A 23,615-nucleotide genomic window follows, 5' to 3' on the forward strand; every position below is an offset into this window, starting at 1 on the left:
AATAGGCTCCTGTCTGCAGCATAACAAAGTATCATTAATAGTGTCAAGGATTTATGCTTGTTCATGGGCTGCATTTCAAGTTGGGTAGGTTATTGGTGGGCAGTTATTTGGTCTCTACTCCTTCCCTGCATTTCTTTTAGAGAGGATAAATTTTGAGTCAGAAGTTTTGTGGATGGGTTGGAGTTTTTATTCCTCCACTGGGAGTCCTGCCTGGCTACTGAAAGTGGTGGCCTCTTCCAGTTCTGTGTCTTCACTGTTAGGTATCTCAGCTAAGATCACCTGAATTGTCTCCTAGAAGCCTTCTTAAAACCAGGTCTCTGGGACTTCCTAAAGATTCTCCAGACCCTCCAGACCTAGAAGCTACAGATTTATTTCCACTAATTCTCTTGGCCTTCTGGATCTTCTGTCTCTTCCAGCACCTGATCCTACCTCCTCCATCTCCTCTCTCTCCCTTATCCCACCCAGTTCCTTTGATCCACCTTCATCCTATGACTATTTTGTTTCCCTTTTACGTATGATTCAAGTATTCTTGCTTGAGCCTTACTTCTTGTTTAACTTCTTTCTTCTCTGTGGGGTATATCATGGGTATACTGTACTGTTTTGCTAATACCCATTTATCAGTGAGTACATACCAACATATCCTTTTGGGTCTGTGTTACCTCAATCAAAATATTTTCTAGTTCCATCCATTTGCCTGCAAAATTCAAGATATACTTGTTTTTAATAGCTGAATAGTGTTCAATTATGTAAATAAACCACATTTTCTTTATTCATTCTTCAGGTGAGGGACATCTGGGTTGTTTCTAGCTTCTGTCTATTACAACTAAAGCTGTTATTAACATAATGGAGCACTTGTCCTTGTGGTGTAGTGGAGTGCCGAAGAGTGCTATAACTGGGTCTTCAGGTAGAACTACTTCCTTTTTTCTAAGAAACTACCAGATGATTTTCAGTATTGCTGTACAAGTTTGCAATCCCACCAGCAGTGGAGGAGTGCTTCCTTTTCTCCACATCCCTGGCAGCACCTGCTGCCACTTGACTTTTTGATCTTAGCCATTCTGATTGATGTAGGTGGAATCTCAGGGTCATATTGATTTGAATTTCCCTGATGACTAAGGATGTTGAGCATTTTTTTAAAAGTGCTTCTCCACCACTTGAGATTCCTCTGTTGAGAGTTCTCTGTTTAGTTCTGAATCCCAGTTTTTAATTGTTATTTAGTTTGCTAGAGTTTAACTTCTTGAGGTCTTTATATATTTTGTAAATTAGTCCTGTGTCAAATGTAGGGTTAGTGAAGATCTTAATCTGTAGGCTGCATTTTGTCCTGTTGATAGTGTCATTTGCCTAAAGAAGTTTTCCAATCATGGGGTCCTATTTATTAATTGTTGATGTTAGTGCCTGAGCTATTGGTGTTCTTTTCAGGAATCTGTCTCCTGTACCAATGTGTTCAAGACTATTTCCTACTTTCTCTTCTATTAGATTCAGTGTATCAGGTTTTATGTTGGGTTCTTTGATCCATTTAGATTTGAGTTTTGAACAAGGAAATAAATATGAATCTATTTGCATTCTTCTACATGCAGACACACAGTTAGAGTCGTACCATTTATTGAAGATGCTATTTCTTTTCCATTGTATGGCTTTGTCTTCTTTATCAAAATCAAATATTCACAGGTGTTTGTGTTTGTGTGTGTGCGTGTATGTGTGTGTGTGTGTGTGTGTGTGTGTGTTTATTTCTGGGTCTTTGTTTCTATTCTATTGATCAACCTGTCTGTTTCTGTATGAGTACCATACTAGTATTTATTTATTTATTTACTAATTTCTTATTTGCTTGTTTATTTATCATTATTGCTCTACAGTACAACTTGAGGCCAGGGCTGGTAATCCTCCAGAAGTTCTTTTATTATTCAGGATTGTTTTTGTCTGCTCTTGAATCTCCTTTTCTCCTATCGGGTTTCCTCATTCAGCCTGAACAGAGGTCTTTGCCTTGTCTTATTGTATCTCGTTTGTCATTTTTGGTTGTTGTCTCTTGGAGCCTTTTAATTTTCTGAATGCAAATAAAGAGGAAGTGAATATGGGGGAGAATATGGGGGAGGTGGGGGAAAACTGAGAGGAATGGAAGGAGGGGAAACTGTAATTGGGAGGTATTGTATGAAGATTATATTTTTAATAAAAACCATTTCAAAATTCCAATTAATTAGTCATTTTGAAAAGGTTGAAATGTGCTTATATATACACATATATGTACACATACATATATTAATAAAATATATAGATTACCATTCATAACACTTGTATTTACAGTTAACCATTTAAACACTTAACAAATATTTTCTGGTACTGCTTCTGCAATGGATGAAAAGTACACATTCTGTATAATACTTTACATTATTTGTAATCAAATTATTTCATAATTATTACATAGCACATTTCTAATATGTGGACATTAATACTGAAGAACGGTACAAAGAGGAAATTAAGAGCAACAACATTCACACGCTGCAGAAAATTAACTTTGGATGGAAGCATGCTGGCATCCAACCTTAGGTTCTTTCCTTGTGACTTGTCCAGCCTTAATGATCTCCTTTCTTTAAGCATAACATTGGGTGTCTGTACATACACCTCAACCATTCTTTTGGTGTAGGATATAGTTTCTGTCTGTGAAATTATTCACCCTGTTCCACTCTCCATGTAGATCCATTTTCTTTCTATTTGATTTAAATTTTGGGTCAAAGCTTAGTCATTTCCTTGCAACAAGCTTGTCTATCTGGATTTCTCCTTTCACTCAGTAGCAGTAAGTCTTGTTATTCCTTTAAGATTTAGTATTAAATTAACATATAAGAAACAGTGTTTTCTGTGCTTTTGTGTCTGTATCTCTCCCAATGGTTTGTGTGTGTGTGTGGATACAGTAAAGAATTAAACAAAGCAATTAAAGAATATAAAAATATGATAAATCACAGGAAATAAACATGTAGGAACAGGACATCAAAAGAAGACAAAATATATAAATCAAAAAATAAGTAGATTAAAGAAACATCATATTAGTGGGAAAGGTTTAATGAAAAAAAATTCCATCACTTGGCAACAAGCCAAATAAATAATAATTAAAAAAATGTTCTCCATGTTCTCTATACAACCAAACTCGCTACAAGCTGGTAGTAACCCTCAGGGTACCAAAAGGAATGACACTGGGCCATTTTGCAGAATTTGGAAAACAAAGGTATATATACCCTACCATACAGGTCCTGATGATTTTAATGGGCAACTGCTATAAGTTCTGAAAAGGCTGATTGTGTAATTATACATTTATTGAAAATAATGGCAATTATGGGGATACCTATATAAATTAAAACTGACAATGCTCCCACATATGTATCCAATTAGATGAAGCAATTCTTTGCATATTATAATATAAAGCATGTAACTTGTATACCACACAATCCCACAGGACAATCAATTATAGAAAGAGCCACTCATACCTTAAAAGAGATAGTTATTAAACAAAAAGGGAGAATTAAAACTCCCAGGGACAGACTAAATAATGCTTTGTTAATTCAAAGTTTTCTTAATGTTGGCGAAAAAGGAACAACAGCACCTGAAAGACATTGGGTCAAGAAAACTGAGGACCTAGGCCAACCAATATACTATAAAGATGTGTTGACATTAGAATAGAAACCTGCAATAGTCTTCAGATGTGGATGTGTTTACCCTTATGTATCTACAGGGAATGAAAAAAATGGATAACAGCAAAACATACAAAGATTAGATTGGACCAACAAAACCTATAAAAATCAGATCTGACCGAGGAAAGGATCCTATTACTGGAGACATGGATATCTTCACAAAGCAAATATTCTAAATAAATCACAGACTGTCTCAATTACTGATTTCTCAAGGAAAAAAATATCCTGCATGCAAATCAACTTCAAAAGGGCTAGCCAAAGTGATCATTCACAAAGTGGTGTACAATACATAGACTGGAGAGACACTACAGAAACTGAATAAACCTATAGACTGGGCAATAAATGCTACCACTAGCTTTTCTCAGACTAACCTCCCCCCGCCACCGCTCCTTAGGGCCCAAACAACAGACAATACAGAGACTGGATAAACCTAGGTGTGCAATAAATGCTACAGCTACATTAACACATTAAGCTAAGCCAAATTTAAGTAGGCTATGAGAATTAATGTAAGCAGTCAAATACTTGCTTGATTCAGCTATGATATACAGGTTTTTCATGTAATATGTTGACAGTCCAATCCCTTCTTCCACCTGTCAATTACTCCATGCAAGTGTTCTCCATTTATGGTCATTAATGTTACTGATCATCATTAATGTCAATGGTGAGACCAGTAGCTCTCCCCATTCTTATATCTCTGACCAGCTTGTTACTCAAAAGGCTCCTGCTCTTTCTGGCAGAACATGAGTTATGCCTAGATATATTGGAACCACTCTGGGAAGTTTTGTTCTGCCTCTTCGTGGCTTATCAATAACTAACTAAGGGAAATGTCTGTATTTCCCTTAGGCTCTGGGTAGATGTCACAGTCAAAATGAAATAGTTCCCACAAGGATAGGCTCAGCTTAATTTTCATATCTAAATTTTACTTCTTCCTATTCACACATACTGAAATTGTCAGTGACCTTAGATGTGAGAGTACTTTATAAATGAAATTCATAGAAATTAATCACAGTGATCCTTAGGCATGAGCATTATAATCTCTCTCTCTTTCTCGCCACTACAAATGGCGATACTCAGGAATGATATAGTGTGGTAACTGTATACTTATACTGTGGTCTTCCTCCTTTAATACAACGTAGGTATTACAGCCAGTTAAATCTATTTATCTTAATTTTCTAAAAACGAAACAAAACAGCAGCAACAACAAAAACAAAACAAAACTGAAATTTAATTCACTCGCTTAAGAATTTATGCTCTACCCTGAAGAAAATTGAGATGGGTTATGAGAAAGAAAAACTTGCTGTATGTTGCTTAATGTGCCCCACATTGGAATATATTAATGAAAATGGAATGTTGAATTCTGAACGGTAAACAAGGGAACAAATATTTGCTGTGAAATGAGCAATGATAGTAGACTATTTTAGATTTAAAGGCTGGTGGAGAAGAGAACTTCATACTATCTGTAAATCAGAAAGCACATGAAATCCTCATTGACTTTTTAAACAAAATAAATGACTTTTGCATCATTGAGAAACTTTGTTACTATATTTCAGCCTAAATAACTCGGAATGAACTTTCATCATGATTTTAACTACACCTGCAAAGTCTCTTTGCCATTTCAGCTAATATTCTTAGGCACGTTAATTTGTTGGCATCTTTGGGGAAACAGGGGTATTAGGCAAGCTAAATTTCAGAGCATGAAATGCCTTCTCTTGAAAGGCAATACTGTGGTCTAATAGATGCCATCCATTCCCAAAGTTACTGTCTTTACTATGGTAAACGGAGCTGTGTAAAATGTGAAGACTTTAGTGAGTGGGTAAATGCCTTCAAATCCTGAATTAAAAGGTTTGAAAATTTTGTTTTGCTGAGTGTTTTAGCTAGTAAATCTTTTTTGCCCAATGGTGGGCATGCCTCAGTAAGCTTGATGGAAAACAATAAAATAATATAGTAACTTCAAGTAAAGAGGAACTTTATTGAAATTATTTTTAGTTGTATAAAAATATAGCTCCAGGAAGAATTATAATTGAAGCACGTGTTTAACAATAATAAACAATGAACAATAAATAAATTCTTTGTGCATTCTTCAAACTCATACACTGGATGTTTTTCTGGTTTTGCCATCTTTCATTTACTTATTATTCATTCAAAATCACCTTCACACAGTACAGACATTTTAGCTTTGAAGTAAATTAGCTCTAACCTTGTCCCCTTTTTCTTAGCTTGCAGCTGGTATTTACCGGATGTAACAGTCCACAATTGCATTCCCTTTGTAGTCTGTGGCGCACTAAGTCAAGTACTGGGCATGGTATAAGCAAATTATCTGCTCAAGTTCTCAAAGGTTAAAATGAAGATTTCAATTTTGATTGAGAGCTTGAGCTGGTGCCTGGGAATTCTAGGAAAAGACTCTATGACCTGTGATGGCATTTATTTTGGGTTGTGGCAGACTTGAGTTACTTGAAGCTGTAGGACTCAAGGCTTTACTTTCTTGCTGGCTGTCATTGATGCTCCTTGTAACTACCAAAGCCTACTCATGTTTTCTGTCACATGACCACTCCAAGTTGTAACTTGCAGTGGTAAAACTCCTGGACTAAATTCCTCTGATCCTTTCAATTTCACTGTTCATTCCTCTACACAAAATAGTCATAGGCTGAGGATGGGTAGTCTCACTTTCTTAGTTACTTTTCGCCCTAAGTCTCTTATGCCATCTCCTTTCATAGCAGCGCCAAGATTAGTAACTATGAAAGTATACTTACAGTTGTAATTAGAGACCTTTTAAAAATTTTGTCTGCCATCATCTTTGCTTGACTTGCTTAATGTATGCATTTCAAAGATAGACTTATTTAGCTTAGGCTGGTTACCAGTCCACCTTTAGAATAATCAAAGCTACATTGCCTAGATTAACAGTGCCTACTAGACTGCTTACAGGTGAGGCAGTTATTTGTTAAGGTTTCACTGATAATTTATCATTGTACAGATTAGAGTAAGGATTTTACATAGGAATGAAAGAATAAACTTCTCCACAAGCCCCATTGATGTGGAAGCCTTTGTTAACTTTCAAGAGGGCATGGAGAGGATAGTTACTAAAAATAATAAAGAAAAGAGAAAACATCCAATTTCATAATAAATCCTATAGTAGCTTTTCTCTTCAGATTGTTTCTTTCTAGTGAAATTGTTAGAATGAGAGAGACATAAAATAGACAAAGAAATAAATGCCCACACAAAGCACAGAAAGGTCCTAGAAATTTAGTGTTTCTGTTATAAGGCAAAGGAAGAGTTCTTCATTGGCATAAATGCAATAATGGACAATTGGGCTAAGTGGAACTTAAATAATACAGACTATGAAAAATGCATTTAGCCAGCCTCACTCAAGCGTTCCCTGGAGAAAGAAACATTCATGTTAATTAGAACAACTCAATGTGTACTGATATGAATTTGAAGAATTTTAATTCAGAGAGTCCCTGACAATTAATGTGGGTGCTTCCCCTTTGATCTCTGTGCTCCTTGAACAGTTATGAAACACAATTCTGAGCACTCTTCAGGCTGTCCTGGTAAAGAGATTTCATTTATTAAATATCCATAATGCCAACGAATACAGTGGAGGCAACAATCTGTGAGACATGATCTTTTTAAAAACATATTGCCATATTATTTCTAATTCTATAGCAATTTCAAACTCAAAGTGTTACATTGCTAATTCTTTCCAAATGGTTAAAATATCAGTCATTGTGAAAGAATAGGATTAGAATTAAGTTCATTGAAGCAAAATAGTCGTAGCAGTCTTTGAGGAATCAAATAATGAAATTATATTATCTCTCCTCTTTTAGTGTTAAATAACTTAAAAATATATAGGTACAGTAGTGAGCAGATGTTTGTTTCAATTTATCATAATTCAATAAACTTTCAAAATATATCATAAGCCTGGCAGTGGTGGCACGTGCCTTTAATCCCAGCACTTAGGAGGCAGAGGCAGGCAGATTTCTGAGTTTTAGGCCAGTCTGGTCTACAGAGAGCATTCTAGGACAGCCAAGGCTATACTGTAAAACTCTGTCTTGAAAAAAACAAAAAAAAAACCAACATAACATTTTCTAGTTTTGTTGAATAATAAAAAAACAATAAAATGTAGTTGAAGATTGGTATAAATTAGCTATTATTGTCTTCTAAGTATAGCTTGGTTGTTTATAACTAAATTCACACACAGACATATAAACACTCGTGTGTGTTCATAATTATGTCAATTATAAAATATAAAGTACATGAAAGTTTTCTTTTTATTGAAATTTTTAAAAAGTAAAATATTGTTTTTTTCCTCCTATCCCTCCAGTATAACCCATTTGTTTTTTCTCATACTCAGGACCTCTTTAAAAAAAAACATATATAAATATATGTATATATGCATATAAACATATATTATATATAATGTATATTCAGTCTTGATATCATAAACACATACAAATCAAGTTGAAATTATGTGTTTTCTTAAAAATCTAAAGGTACTCATGTTGAAAACTTTTTGATCCCACCAAGAATCCTATTTATAGGGAAAAAGGCTGTTCTAAAACATGGAGGGGCGAGTGGAAACAGAACGGCTTATATCTGTCTAGAGTAGAAATCCCTGAGAACTTAGTAAAAGCATTATTTACTTGTTAACTGATGTAGCTTGAGTGAGAACTTGTTTTTAATATGAGAAACTTAGGTATGGTTCTTTTCTAGGATATCTTGCCATAGCTCCTTCTTTTCTATCCAGACCCTAACCATGTTCCAGATTCTTATGGAGAAGTTCTTTAAAAAGTTAACTCTTTTATGCCTCATGAGAAACAGACTCAGGATAAAAGGTACAATTATCAATAACTATAATAAGAGATATGTTAAAGACAATAATCCCAGCTCATATGGATCGGATTGCAGCTTGACCTTTATGTGGATCGTGAACAACTGGAGCAGGGTATATTCCAAAAGCTGTTGCCTGTATGTTGGATATGTTCTAGTAGCTGGGCTGCCTTGTCTGGCCTCAGTGGGAGAGGAAGCACCAAGCTTCACAGAGATTTGAAGTGCCAGGGGGTGGGGCTACCCAGCTTGAAGCCTCTCCACCTTTCCAGAAGGGAAGGGGAGGGAGATGGAGGAAGGATTGTGGGAGAGGGTGACCAGAAGGGAAAGAATGAGCAGAATGTAAAGTGAATAAGTAAAAAGAAAAAAAAAATTAAATAAAAAAAAACACATTAAGTACAAAATGTATTTAGCTTTTCTAAAATTAAGAAAATAGTTTTAGAACTAAAGACTCTGTGAAAGAAATAACAACCAATGAGTTAATATGGGAAAACAATTAATTCCCAGTCAGAATTGGTGAAGATGTGATACAGTCAGTACAGTGCTATCAGTTAAATATGATAACTTACGTTTGTATCCTGGGCACCTAGGTAAAAAGCTTGGCATGGTGAACTGTATCTGTAGCCCTAGTACGTATAGGCAGAGACTGGTGGCTTGCCAACTAGCCCCACCTACTAGGTTAATTCCAATGAAAGAATCCTTTTTAAAAAACAACTGTTGGTCAGGGCTGTCCAAGTGACTCCAAAACATATAACCTATTACTTTTTTGTTTGGATGCCACTCAAAGGGAAAGTTAAGCCCTTATTGCTGGAAACACAATATACTTCAGACACAGGGATGAGAGGCCCCGGAGCTGGAACTGACCTGAATGTCTCGTCTCTGAGGACTAGCTTCTATGGCACTGGAAGGCACTCTGAAAGCTTCTAAAGGAGAGAGAGAGAAAAAAAAAAAAGAGAAAGAATAAAAGTCCTAAGTAACTATGATGCCTATGAAAAACACCACCAACAACCAGCAACCAGCATGGCAATATAACTCTAAAGGTGATATATATATTTGCAGAATTTATATCTCATAGGGTTTGCATGATTTGGCCACATCATTTTTATGGAGTCAATGATACATTCTCAAATATTTTCATCTCAGTTAATATATTTGTTAAAGATATCAATTCTTTATGTGCACTAACTTAGATGACTAATCATATAGTTATACAATTTGGCCAATCAATATCTGGTTTAACTTGAGGAAGCTCATGTCATATGCTGTCTTGCTTAGAAGGCCAGGAAACAGATACTGGGCAGTCCAGAGACCTAAGCTAAAACCAGATATGACTGACCATTGAATAAATAAATAAATTGCAATAACCCATTTCCCCCCATGTGCATGTTGTTCTGCAAAGCTTGGTGTCTGGAACTCTGACTAGGAGTGTCAAGTAAATGAAGACTGTACAGACACATTAACACATATAAGAAAAGCTGGGGGTAGGTGGAGATTGTACACTCAGATGAAATGACACCTACTACTGGCTGCAACTGCAACTTTGGCATGTTTATTATGTATAGCACATTCGGAGAAATTATCTAGTTTATATAGAAGGTCTCTGAAGGTGAGAAATCTGAAGCTGAAAACATGTGGAAAGAAAAGTAAGGAGCTTGTAGCTTGTGAGTACACTGGTCACCAGCTTTTATGCGGACCCCTAAGGAAAGCTTTGGAATTCTTGTGATCCTAGCCCAAATGGGAAAATGGCTTTCCACTAATGAGAGACGTAGGCTCAATATAATTACATACTCTTTTTCAAACACTGTATATTATAATACCTTTTTCCCATATATATGACATATAGGAAGAAGAAAGGGGCTTATTGTAAACTTATTATTTGTAGAAATTAATAAAAGCTATATGAACTATGCTTTTATATCTTGCTCATTAGTGTTATTTAATAAAGAACTGTGATCATTTCAGCTTATTCAGCTGGTAATTATTTTCTCCTCTCAGCCTTTATGGGAGGTGAACATATGTATATTTCATCAATATTGGTTCTGGTGATGTGAGATGTGAGCATCATTGCCCCTGCCCCGACAGGCATCGCAGATGTGACTTCTGTGTCACATATGAACCAGTAGGTGGCAGAGAGGAGAAAGGCTATGCTTATATTCAGTGCTCTGTCCTATGAACATCAGGATGCTTAGTAAGTTAACATTCCCTGAAAAAAAACAAGCATGAGACAACCATCAGTCTGATGCCAGGGGTCACAGATAGGGAGCTAGCCTGAGATGATCACCAATGTAATGCCACACAGGTCCAGAAGGGCTCCCAGGATGGGGAGCAAGTTGGAGACTAGAAGAACCCTGCCTGAAACCTGTAGGCCCCAGACAGAGGTAAGTCCAAGGCAGATAGGGCCACTAAGGTGGACTGGGCAAGAAATGAGTTTTAGACAACAACCAGATCAGCACTATAGGGCCTAGAGAGGGAGCTAGCTTGAGATGACCACCAGTTTGCTTCTGTGCAAATACGGGGTGGTGGGGAGCAAACCATGGCCGAGATGACCCCTGGTCCATGCCATAATACACAAGCAGAGCTTAACCCTCTTGAAACCACTTCTAAGACAACCCCAGACACTCAGAGACCCTGGGCACCACAAAGAGGAACAAGTAAGTGATGGAGAAATAGAAGAGAAAGGGAAACAGAAGGATGTGAGCACAATAAAGACAGGCAGAACCGGAGACTCACAGGTAGTAAGAGACATCTCTGGGGTCATGAGAAACGGAGAGCTGTCTCTTTCCATCACCAGCTGCCGCACTCAGGAGATGGGGGCCTGCACCTTCCCTGGGCAGCACAGTAGAGCTGGATCTGATGGTGGGGTCATGGGTGAGCTGGCTCTGCAACTTGTTCTTCCTATGTATTAAAGCATTGGTGAGGTAGAGATGCCCATTATACCCTCACCCGTTTCCACCTAGGGCAAGCAAGAGAGTTGGCCCCAGGACTATGAATGCAGGAAAGCTGGTCCTGCCCCCTTCTCTGCTGTAGAACTTGAGAGCTGGCCCTACACCCCACTTGAGAAGCACAGTAGAGCTGGCCCTGGTTTCAGGAGTGGCTAGTGAACTTGAGGGTGTGAGAGTTTGAGAGCTGGTGTACTAACCAGTTCAGATAATTCTCAGGCCCAGATTCAGGACTTTGAATGGGCCCAACCCAACATGTACTCCTTTGATTAAACTGCTGGTGTGCACAAGGGGGCTGGACCAACAGATCCAAAACTATGGAATCTTTAAGACACAGGGCAACTGCAGGATATCTGAGAGGCTTCTCAGTGAGGTTTTAATTTTGATAGAGTAGCAGAAGTCAGAGGCTACCAGACCAATGATTCACTGCAATGACTTCCAAGCAAAGAAGTGTGGACAAAAAGGTGTACTGTGAAACACAGTGACACACTACAGTCTCTACGATGATATTTTCGTCTTCTGTTTCTGGTGGGGTTTTACAAGGATTGAGCACAGGTATAAAGGGAGGGGGAGATGAGTGGAAATGGGTGAATGATGTGGAATTTCAAAAAGAACTCATAAACATTTAAAATAGAAGTGTGATATACCTTAATAACTCTTTAATATTTTAATTTCAACTAGGAAATTGAGATGCTATAAATAGATGCTGTCTCTTTGGCTTGAGTCTCCCATAAACAAATGTACAAAGATTGTACATTTTGAGCCTGATATCAAATAAGGCATAGCTTTCAATCACTATAGGATGAAAAGAAAAAAAGATGTCTTTTGTAGGTGAGAGACACCAGAGTAATTATAACAAATAGAGGAAAATGGCAAGATTTTTTTTTTGAATCTAGCATTTCCTTCTTTGTGGGATTATTATACACTTATAGCTTTCAAACTTTGGCCAGTTAACTTGACTTAGCCAATGACATATTGGTAGTCATGATAAAAATACAGTCTGAAACTTGTTTGAATTTCTGTATTGGCTTTTTTAGCTCCTACTATGGCCACAAAAGGAACATGATGGTCCTTTAACGCTAGCTTATTCATGAAGAATAAGATGTATAAGCAACAGACTTCAATCCCACTTAGGAACTGGTTATAACTGGTAAGACTAGTGGTTCCAGGAAGATTCTGTGGCTCATGGAATTGTTAGCAAGAAACAAAATCCTAATATTGAATGTCAATCTTTGGGACAACTTACTACATAGAACTGTTGTGACCATAGGTGATTAAAATAGCAACCAGTATTATCTCTCATCAAACTATTTGATACATTTTTGACATGTAAATAAGCATGAGAAATTCTGCCATAGTTTATGGTACTTACCATATAGGCTATTGAGTTTTTAAAACTCTTTAGGGACTACAGCTATGAGAGGAGCAGGAATCCAGATAATATTCATGTTTTGTCATTTTTCAGAAGATTTAAGAAAAAATATATACATAGTATTCACCATACTTATTTTGAGATAGAAAATAAAAAGAAATAATCAGCATATTTAACCTTTGGCATTGAGAGAACATGAAATAATTCAGGATTAACAATATATATAAAGAAATAAATTATAGCAAACTTTTTTGCAAATATTTTTGGTAGACTCATATGGCTTTATTAATATTGCCAAAATGTTTTACACAGTTCTTAAGAAATTATCATTTTGTCAATTAGGACAATTTCATAAATACCAGACAGATTGGCATCTTTATTTCTAGCACAAAATCATGTCTCAGTTCTTCTTCAGTTGGACCAGGTACAATTCAGCAAAATAGAAACGAGTGCTTTCTGGTATTTTAAGTTCATCGCCATTGGAAGTGTGAAAGTAGTATAGAGTTCACTGATGAGTGTTCTAGAACTAGTTTTGCACCACAAGATGTAGGTGTTTATAAGCCATTAAAAAAAAAAAAAACAATTCATATGAAAAAAAAAACTGTCAAGAAAGTCCCAAGTTTGTAAACTTAACAAACCTATTTGATAGTGTGGCAACAAGGGACCTACAGATCCATTATATAAAATGTAATGGTATTTATTTCTGAGTATTTGCAAAGAGATAAAATACGATTCTAAAAATACTTGACAATATACCTAATTTTAAGAGTACTTTATTTTTATCATTTAGCATTTATCAGGCAATTAAGCTGGGTATACAGGACACAGAATTCAATGCACTATTTCTGTTCTGTTTCAAATATTCCACAGGTTAATAGGATAAAAGAATTATGAATTAATCAGCACTGAGTAATTGGTTTCTGAGGTAGCATGCTTACACTTTGCCCATTTTGAATTATGAGCTCTGTTCATCCACACTTTGGATTTAATCAGTGGATACAAATTGAATATCCTCCAGTATATACTTGTATCACTGACTTGCAATCTAACTTTATTTATATATAACTTTATATATATATAAACTTTATATTTATATTTATATATATATAAACTTTATATATATATATATATATACACACACACAGAATGCATATATATAGAATATATATAATATCTATATCATATCTATCTATCTATCTTCTGTTGTTAAGATATTACTTTTGTTTAATCTCTTTGGCCAGAATCTATTTTATCTGTTTGCTTTATGTGTTTGAATCTGATTTTTCTTCTCTCCCTTCCTCTTCCTTTCCCTTCCTTTCCGTTTTTCTTTCTTCCTTATTCCTTATTACTTGAACCCAGCGTTTTATGCATTCTAGACATGCACTCTAATATTGAGCAATATCTCCAGCTCTCAACTATTGCTTTATGTGGAATACTACTCCAAGCTGAAATGGATGCTTCGGTATCTTCAGTATATAATGCATGGCCACTCTGGGTCAAGGCATTCACTCTTCCACTTTAAATTCCATCAGTTGACAGATAAGTGTTCTTGCCATTAAATGGAGGAGTTAGTCATTGCTCTCTTTCTATAGTTGACTATACCTGAAGTTTATCAGCAGATTGTAATAAAGATTGAGTAACTATTTCAGAGTTTTGAGTTCTAAATATCTCCACAGTTCATAGAGCTTGATATGTTAGTCACAAGTATATTCTAGTTTGACTCTTCCATCCCCATCCTCCTTTGCTCCCTCTTAGGTGTTATTTTCACACGAATGTCCCACTTAATTAGCTGGATATAAATATATGAGTATCTGTGTCTTGGGGGATGTGAGCTTAGACAAATGTCAAAGAATGCTTATAATTTTCAATTTTGAGTTGGTGTGGCCACACTCCCTGCTAACTCTAGATAGAAATGGTATCATCTGGCAATTGGAATTTTTGAAGAAAGTGTTGAAACTGTTACTACCATTGTATTGTTATGAGATACCACTGGAAGAAACTACCTCATATATTCAGTATCCTAGGTGTCTGGTTCAGAAAAGGCAGGAATTAAAGAATTTAATATCTTTAATTGGAAGCACTAAAGCATTAAAGGAAGCACTAATGGGACTCTCATCTCCTGTGGCTGGAGGGAAAAGACAGCTTCAGCTTGGTTCAGAGACTTAATTAGAAGATGACAAGAGCTTCAGAGAAAGCTGGAGAGTGAAGAATTCTGAGTACAGCAATTCTGCTATGCCAAAGTATAGGCCCTGGTTGGGGAGGAATGAAAGTTTGAGTGCTCAAAGAGAAAGAGTAGGGTTAATATACACGTAAGAAAGCGGACTCCAGGTTATTCTGTGCCGTTGATAACTACAAAATACATATTACTCCTTGTAAAAGGCTAATAACCCCATATTACATGACAATAAATATTTCAGCCATTGAAACAAACAAGGTCCTTATTCTGGGATCTATTTACATGCCCTTACCTAGTCATAATATCAATCCATGAAACAAGAGCTGCCTAAGGAAGTACAAGAATTGCCAAAGGGCTGCCTAAGGAAGTACTGGACTTGCCAGAGAGGAGGGGGGTTCTGTTAATCGTACTCACTGACTGATTTATCCATGGGATGATACCCTAAATGTATTCATAGATCAGGGAATTGTGGACAGTACACCACATTGCCCCAGGGAACTGTAAAAATCTGCCAGCATCTCTGGCAAGAGCTTGAAAATGTGAAGGCTCGTGTTCTGTAAAGTAGAAATAGCAGTTCAGCTCTGGCAGATGGTACGTGAAAGTAAACATGTTTAAGTAAATATTCTGTGAAAAGCTGAAAGATCCTCCAGTTAATTACATTCTGTAAGGCAGAACAAAGGGCACTTCATTTGTCAAATCACAGAGGACTGCACTGGTTAGGAAGGCCAGCATCCTTGAAAACCTCAGAGTGATTGTATTCCATAGGCAAGTGATGGTAGCCGGCTTTACTGAATCCAATTCCATGATGGTTTTGCTAAATCTTGGAAATTGCAGAAATTCATCTTGATTGAAATTGACAGGCATACTAGGTTTCCCTTCCCTACCAGCAGAGTCTCAGCCTCTACAAATTCCCATAGGCTTGTGAAGTGTGACTTCCCTCAGTATCCTATTTCACTAAGTTTGTGGCTGATACTTTGGCCATATATCCTCTATAACATGTAATCATATACAATCTAGACAGTTTTGATTAATACAGAACCTTTAAAGTTAACATTTTTTAGTATATGCATGTGATATGTGAGTATAAGCACAGTCACGTAAATGGCATGAAACGTGTGGAGGTCAGAAAATTACTTTTGGGTTTATTACTTCTTTTTTCATGGCAGGCTATAGGGATTAAGTTCAAATCTTCAGGCTTCTTTGATAAGCATTTTTCCCTGCTGACATAATTAATTAGGTCTTCATAGGGATTTTTAAGTGCCATTTTTATTGCACATCAAGTTCAATCTCTTAGAAATTATGCTCTGAAAACCGAGTATCATATTGTAGAATACAATTCCTGTTGGTGGTGCTATGCCCTACTTAGATGAAATTCTTCTGGGGACAATCAAAGTAAAAATAGCAGCCCAACTTCAATCACAAAGTATTTATACCTTACTTAATTGTTCAGACTTGTCCAGGTTAAAACAAAAAAGAAAGAAAGAATAAATAGATATCTATGTAGTAAGGCAGAAGTTTGTGGCTACTTTAGATTGTCAGAATCTGTGTTGTCTTAGAATGACAACTGAATCTGTCAATTCTACAATTTCTCTTGCTTGCTATTTCACCCAAGTTCTCCTTCTCCCCAGTATTCTTTCTGGGACCTTTCCTATACATCTTTATAACTACAAAATGTCATATCAGAGTCTGTTTTCTTTTAAAGCAACTCTACCACAAGTTTTTCTAACTTTTATACACTGTCAACCTGGCATTTGTTCCTTAACTTGCTCCTCAGAAAGATAATCTATTGATATTTACTTTCCTTTTTTTTTTTTACTTTTGATATTATCATATATTTACATAATTTCCCCTTCACTCCCCTCCCTCTTGTCCCTCCTTGCTTTCTCTCAAATTCATAGCTTCGTTTTCTTTACTGTTTTCAGACACAGACAAACACACACACACACACACACACACACACACACACACACATACAATTTATCCTTAAATATGTAAATACAACGTGCTCAGTCCATAAATCCATATAATGTAACGTGTGTGTGTGTGTGTGTGTGTGTGTGTGTGTGTGTGTGTGTGAGATCTCAGAGCTGACCATTTAGTTTTTAAAAACCAATTGGGGACTGTCTGGTTAGGGTTAATATTGCTGTGATGAAACAACATGAACAAAAGCAACTTTGGAAGGAAATGAATTATTTGGCTTACATATTCTTTTTTAATTGGATATTTTCTTTATTTACATTTCAAATGTTATTCCTATTTCTAGTTTCCCCTCCAAAAATCCCCTATCATTTTCCCCCTCCCTCTGCTCCCCAACCCAACCACTCCCACTTCCTGGCCCTGGCATTCTCATATAGTGGGGCAGAGAACCTTCACAGGACCAAGGGCCTCTCCTTCCATTAATGACCAACTAGGCCATCCTCTGCTACATATGCAGCTAGAGTCAGGAGTCCCACCATATGTTTTCTTTGATTGGTGGTTTAGTTCCTGGGAGCTCTGGGGTTACTGGTTAGTTCATACTGTGTTCCTCCTATGGGGCTGCAGTCCCCTTCAGCTCCTTGGGTACTTTCTCTAGCTCCTTCATTGGGGACCCTGTGCTTTGTCTAATGGATGACTGTGAACATCCACTTCTGTATTAGTCAGGCTTTGGCAGGGCCTCTCAGGAGACAGATCCTTAATCACAGTCCATTGAAGAAAGCCAATCCAGAAACTGAAAACTGGACAAGAACCTGGAGTGAGGAGCTGATGCAGATACCATGGAAGAGTATGGCTTACTGACTTCTTCCTAATTATTGGGGTAGCCTGCTTTCTCATAGAACCCAGGAACACTAGGCCAGGTGTGGTCCCACTCACAATAGGCTCAGTCCTCTCACCTCAATCACTAATTAAAAAATGACCTGCAGGCTTGCCTATAATATGCTTATATGAAAGTAATTTCTGAATTGAGGTTCTTTTCTTCTAAATGGTTCTAACTTTTGGCAAGTTGACAGAAAACTATTCATCACAAGCATCCTTCCCTGACAAAAACCATTTAACCATTTTTCACAGTTGCCTTCTCATGTGTCATCTATAATCTTATTTCAAGGAGCAGCATTTTCCTTCTTATCTTATAATCACAGAGACACACAGAAGTAGACCTTTTATAAACTTTTATAAGCAAAGTGCAGCTCAGCATGAGCACAAGGTCAGATAAGGTTAAGATGGGATATAAAGATAATATAAGCTAAGCCTGTGTTTAATTTTTATCAGTAAACTTTTGCTGTAATTTAACCAGTGTAACTACAATGCAGTTATCTGCTATATTTAATGGAAATCTCTTGTTTTGTGTATCTTATTAAGGATTGTCTTGGAAATGAGAAGGCAAATATTAAACTTTGGGTAAAGAACAATTATTTCAATCATTAAAGAAAACCCTGAATAATGCAGCAATCTCTACACTTGTTTGAAATAAAAATAAATATTGATGTTCTCAGATCCTGGATTTGCAAAACCAAGCTTCAGTGGGAAGAACTGTTGCCTAGTGAACCACAGAATGAGTCAGAGCATCTATGTCAGCACTGACATGTAGAGGACGTTTAATACATAAAAGTAGCATTAATACTCAGTTTTCCAACTTAACTGAAATTGAGTAATATGCAAAACTCATTATACCAAAATGTATTATGGATACTGAAAAATAATGAATGAAGAATCAAGTCAAACCACTTACTCTATGAGAACATGGAGTCCATCATTTCTGGAAAATGATTTCACCACATTAGTGTGTCAGGCTACTGAACTCACTCTTGTAAGTTCGTCTACCCTCAAGTCCAGTCTGGATGCAGTGGGCTTTATTTCACATACAAAGATTGGTATTCAATGTATCAGATGCTCTCATTGTTGGCTTTTAAACATTACTCTTTTTAATTGGATATTTTATTTATTTACATTTAAAATGTTACCCCCTTTCCCAATTTCCCCTCCAAAATTCCCCTCATCTTCCTCTCTCCATTGTTCTATGAGGGTGCTCACCCACTCACTCACCCACTCCTGCCTCCCTTCTGTGGCAGTTCCCTACACTGGGGCATAGAACCGTCACAGGACCAAGAACCTCCATCCCACTGATACCTGACAAGGCCATCCTCTCATGAGTCACTTCATGTGTACTCTTTGGTTGGTGGTTTAGTCTCTAGCAGCTCTGGGGGGGGGGCTGTTTGATTGATATTATTGTTTTCCCTATGGGGATGCAAACCACCTCAGCTCCTTCAGTCCTTTCTCTAACTCCTCCATTGGGGACCCTGTGCTCAGCTGGCTGAAAGCATCTGCCTCTCTGCCTCTGTATTTGCCAGGCTCTAGCAGAGCCTTTCAAGAGACAGCTATATCAGTCTCCTGTCAGCAAGCACTTCTTGAAATCCACAACAGACTCTTGGTTTGGTATCTGTTTATGGGATGGATCCCCAGGTGGGGTAGTCTCTGGATATCCATTCCTTCAGTCTCTGCTCCATCCTTTGCCTCTGTATTTCCTTCCAGGAGTATTTTGTTCCTACTTCTAAGAAGGACTGAAACATCCACACTTTGGTCTTCCTTCTTCCCCAACTTCATGTGGTCTGACTTGTATCTTGGGTATTCCGAGCTTTTGGACTATTATCTACATATCAGTGAGTGCATACCATGTGTGTTCTTTTGTGACTGGTTTACCTCACTCAGGATGATATGTTCTAATTCTACCGATTTGCCTGCGAATTTCATGAATTCATTGTTTTTAATAGCTGAGGAGTACTCCATTGTGTAAATGTATCACATTTCGGTATTGATTCCTCTATTGAAGGATATTTGTTGTTGTTTTTTTTTCCAGCTTCTGGCTATTTTAAATAAGGCTGCTATGGTCATCGTGGAGCATGTGTACTTGTTACATGTTGGACCATCATCTGGGTATATGCCCAGGAGTAGTATAACTGGGTCCTCAGGTAGTACTATGTCCAATTTTCTGAGGAACCACCAAAATGATTTCCAGAGTGGTTGTACCAGTTTGCAATCCCACCAACAATGGAGGAATATTTCTCTTTCTCCACATCCTCGCCAGCATCTACTGCCACCTGAGTTTTTTGATCTTAGCCATTCTGACTGGTGTGAGGTGGAATCTCAGGCTTGTTTTGACTTGCATTTCCCTGATGACTTAGGATGTTGAACATTTCTTTCAGTACTTCTCAGCCATTCAGTATTCGTCAGCTGAGATTTTTGTTTAATTCTGAACCCCATTTTTATTTGGTTCTATGGAGTCTAACTTCATGAGTTCCATAGCCATCTATTAGTTGTAGGGTTGACAAAGATCTGTTCCCAATCTGTTGGTTGCTGTTTTGTTGTATTGACAGTGTCCTTTGCCTTACATAAGCTTTGCAATTTTATGAGGTCCCATTTGTCAGTTCTTGATCTTAGAGCATAAGCTGTTGGTGTTCTGTTAAGGAAAATCCCCCCTGCGCCCATGTATTCAAGGCTCTTGCCCACTCTCTTTTCTATTATTTTCATTGTGTGTGATTTTATTTGGAGGTCCTTGATCCATTTGAATTGAGCTTTGTATAAGGAAATAAGAATGAATCAATTTGCATACTTTTACATGCTGACCTCCAGTTGAACCAGCATCATTTGTTGAAAATGCTGTCTTTTCTTCCAGTGGATGGTTTTAGCTCCCCTGTCAAAAATCAAGTGAACATAGGTGTGTGGGTTCATTTCTGAGTCTTCAATTCTATTCCAATGTTCAACCTGCCTGTCTCTGTACCAATACCATACAGTTTTTATCACTATTGCTCTGATATACAGCTTGAGGTCAGGTATGGTGATTCCTTCATAAGTTCTTTCATTGTTGAGAATAGTTTCACTATCCTGGGTTTGTTTTTATTCCAAATGAATTTGCCAAATTTGAATCTTCCTAACTCTATGAAGAATTGAGTTGGAGTTTTGATGGAATTGCATTGAATCTGTAGATTGCTTTCAGCAATATGGCCATTTTTACTATATTAATCCTGCTATAACTACTCAGTTGTACACACTTTCCTCCAAACTTGACTCTGATACTCAACTACATCTCTCTGTTGTTTACCATTTCATGCTTCATTTTTATAGCAATAGCAAGATATTTCATCTTCTGAATGCTCTTTGTCTTCTACCTCATCAGGTATTTGGGTTCTTTTTTTTTGCCTTTTTTTATTAGATATTTTCTTAATTTACATTCAAATGCTATCCCGAAAGTACCCTATGTTCTCCCCCCTCCCTGCTCCCCTACCCACCCATTACCTCTTCTTGGCCCTGGCATTCCCCTGTACTGGGGTATATAAAGTTTGCAAGACCCAGGGGCCTCTCTTCCCAATGATGGCTAACTAGGCCATCTTCTTCTACATATGCAGCTAGAGACACGAGCTCTGGGGGTACTGGTTATTTCATATTGCTGTTCCACTTACAGGGTTGCAGAACTCTTCAGCCCTTGGATCCTTTCTCTAGATCCTTCATTGGGTGCTCTGTGTTCCATCCTATAGATGAATGTGAGCATCCACTTCTGTATTTGCCAGGCACTGGCATAGCCTCACATGAGACAGCTATATCAGGGTTCTTTAAGCAAAATCTTGCTGCCATATGCAATAGTGTCTGGGTTTGGTGGCTGATTATGGGATGGATCACCCGGGTGGGGTAGTCTCTGGATGATCCAACCTTTCATCTTAGCTCCAAACTTTGTCTCTGTAACTCCTTCCATGGGTATTTTATTCCCTATTCTAAGGAGGAATGAAGTATCCACACTTTGGTCTTCGTTCATTTTGATTTTCTTGTGTTTTGCAAATTGTATCTTGGGTATTCTAAGTTTCTGAGCTATTATCCACTTATCAGTGAGTACATATCAAGTAACATCTTTTGTGATTGGACTACCTCACAACGGATGATATCTCTCCAGATACATCCATTTGCCCAAGAATTTCTTAAATTCATTGTTTTTAATAGGTGAGTAGTACTCCATTGTGTAAATGTACCACATTTTCTGTATCAATAACTCTGTTGAGGGACATATGGGTTCTTTCCAGCTTCTTGCTATTATAAATAAGGCTGCTATGAACATAGTGGAGCACGTGCCCTTATTACCAGTTTGAATATCTTCTGGGTATATGCCCAAGAGAGGTATTGCTGGATCTTTCAATAGTACTGTGTCCAATTTTTCGAGGAACCACCAGACTGATTTCCAGAGTGGTTGTACAAGCTTGCAATCCCACCAGCAATGGAGGAATGTTCCTCTTTCTCCACATCCTTGCCAGCATCTTTTGTTGCCTGAATTTTTGATCTTAGCCATTCTGACTGGAGTGAGGTGGAATCTCCAGGATGTTTTGGTTTGCATTTCCCTGATGACTAAGGACATTGAACATTTTTTCAGGTGCTTCTCAGCCCTTCAGTAATTCCTCAGTTGAAAATTCTTTGTTTAGCCGTGTAGCCCATATTTAATGGGGTTATTTGAATTTCTGGAGTCCAGCTTCTTGAGTTTTCTTGTATATATTGGATATTAGTCCCCTATCAGATTTAGGATTGTTAAAAAAATTTTTTTTTTCCAATCTGTTGGTGGCCTTTTTGTCTTATTGACAGTGTCTTTTGCCTTACAGAAACTTTGCAATTTCATGATGTCCCATTTGTCAATTCTTGATCTTACAGCACAAGCCACTGCTGTTCTGTTTAGGAATTTTTCCCCTGTGCTCATATCTTCAAGACTTTTTCCCACTTTCTCCTCTAAAAATTCCAGCGTCTCTGGATTTATGTCGAGTTCTTTGACCCACTTAGACTCAAGCTTTGCACAAGGAGATAAGAATGCATCAAATCTCATTCTTCTACATGATAACTGCCAGTTATGCCAGCACCATTTGTTGAAAATGCTGTCTTTTTTTCACTGGATGGTTTTAGCTCCCTTGTCAAAGATCAAGTGACCATAGGTGTGTGGGTTCATTTCTGGGTCTTCAATTCAAGTCCATTGGTCTACCTGTCTGCCAATGTACTAGTACCATGCAGTTTTTAATCACAATGGCTCTGTAGTACAGCTTGAGGTCAGGTATGGTGATACCACCAGAGGTTCTCTTATTGTTGAGAATAGTTTTTGCTATCTACGTTTTTTATTATTCTAGATGAATTTGCAAATTGCCCTTTCTAACTCAGTGAAGAATTGAGTTGGAATTTTGATGGGGATTGCATTGAATCTGTAGATTGCTTTCGGTAGATTAGCCTATTTGATTATATTAATCCTGCCAATCCCTGAGCATGGGAGATGTTTCCACCTTCTGAGATCTTCTTCAGTTTCTTTCTTCAGAGACTTGAAGTTCTTATCATACAGATCTTTCACTTCCTTAGTTTGAGTCAACCAGGGGATTTTATATTATTTGTGACTATTGTGAAGGGTGTTGTTTCCCTAATTTCTTTCTCAGCCCATTTATCTTTTCTGCAGAGAAAGGGCATTGATTTGTTTGAGTTAATTTTATATCCAACTACTGCACTGAAGCTGTTTATCAGGTTTAGGAGTTCTCTGGTGGAATTTTTAGGATCACTTATATATACTATAAATTCATCTGCAAATAGTAATATTTTGACTTCTTCCTTTCCAATTTGTATCCCCTTGATCTCCTTTTTTGGTTGAATTG

At 37.3% G+C, this 23,615-nt stretch overlaps 1 non-coding gene across 1 annotated transcript; it reads left to right on the top strand.

Annotated features, from left to right (window-relative positions):
* Window positions 1-10,564: 10,564 nt before the first annotated feature.
* On the top strand, window positions 10,565-10,696 carry LOC115030999. Its single transcript, XR_003836591.1, has one exon. It is a non-coding gene; the product is annotated as a small nucleolar RNA SNORA17 (small nucleolar RNA).
* Window positions 10,697-23,615: the final 12,919 nt, after the last annotated feature.

This window comes from Mus caroli, chromosome 4 (genome assembly GCF_900094665.2).
Source record: "Mus caroli chromosome 4, CAROLI_EIJ_v1.1, whole genome shotgun sequence".
NCBI classification, from domain to species: Eukaryota; Metazoa; Chordata; class Mammalia; order Rodentia; family Muridae; genus Mus; species Mus caroli.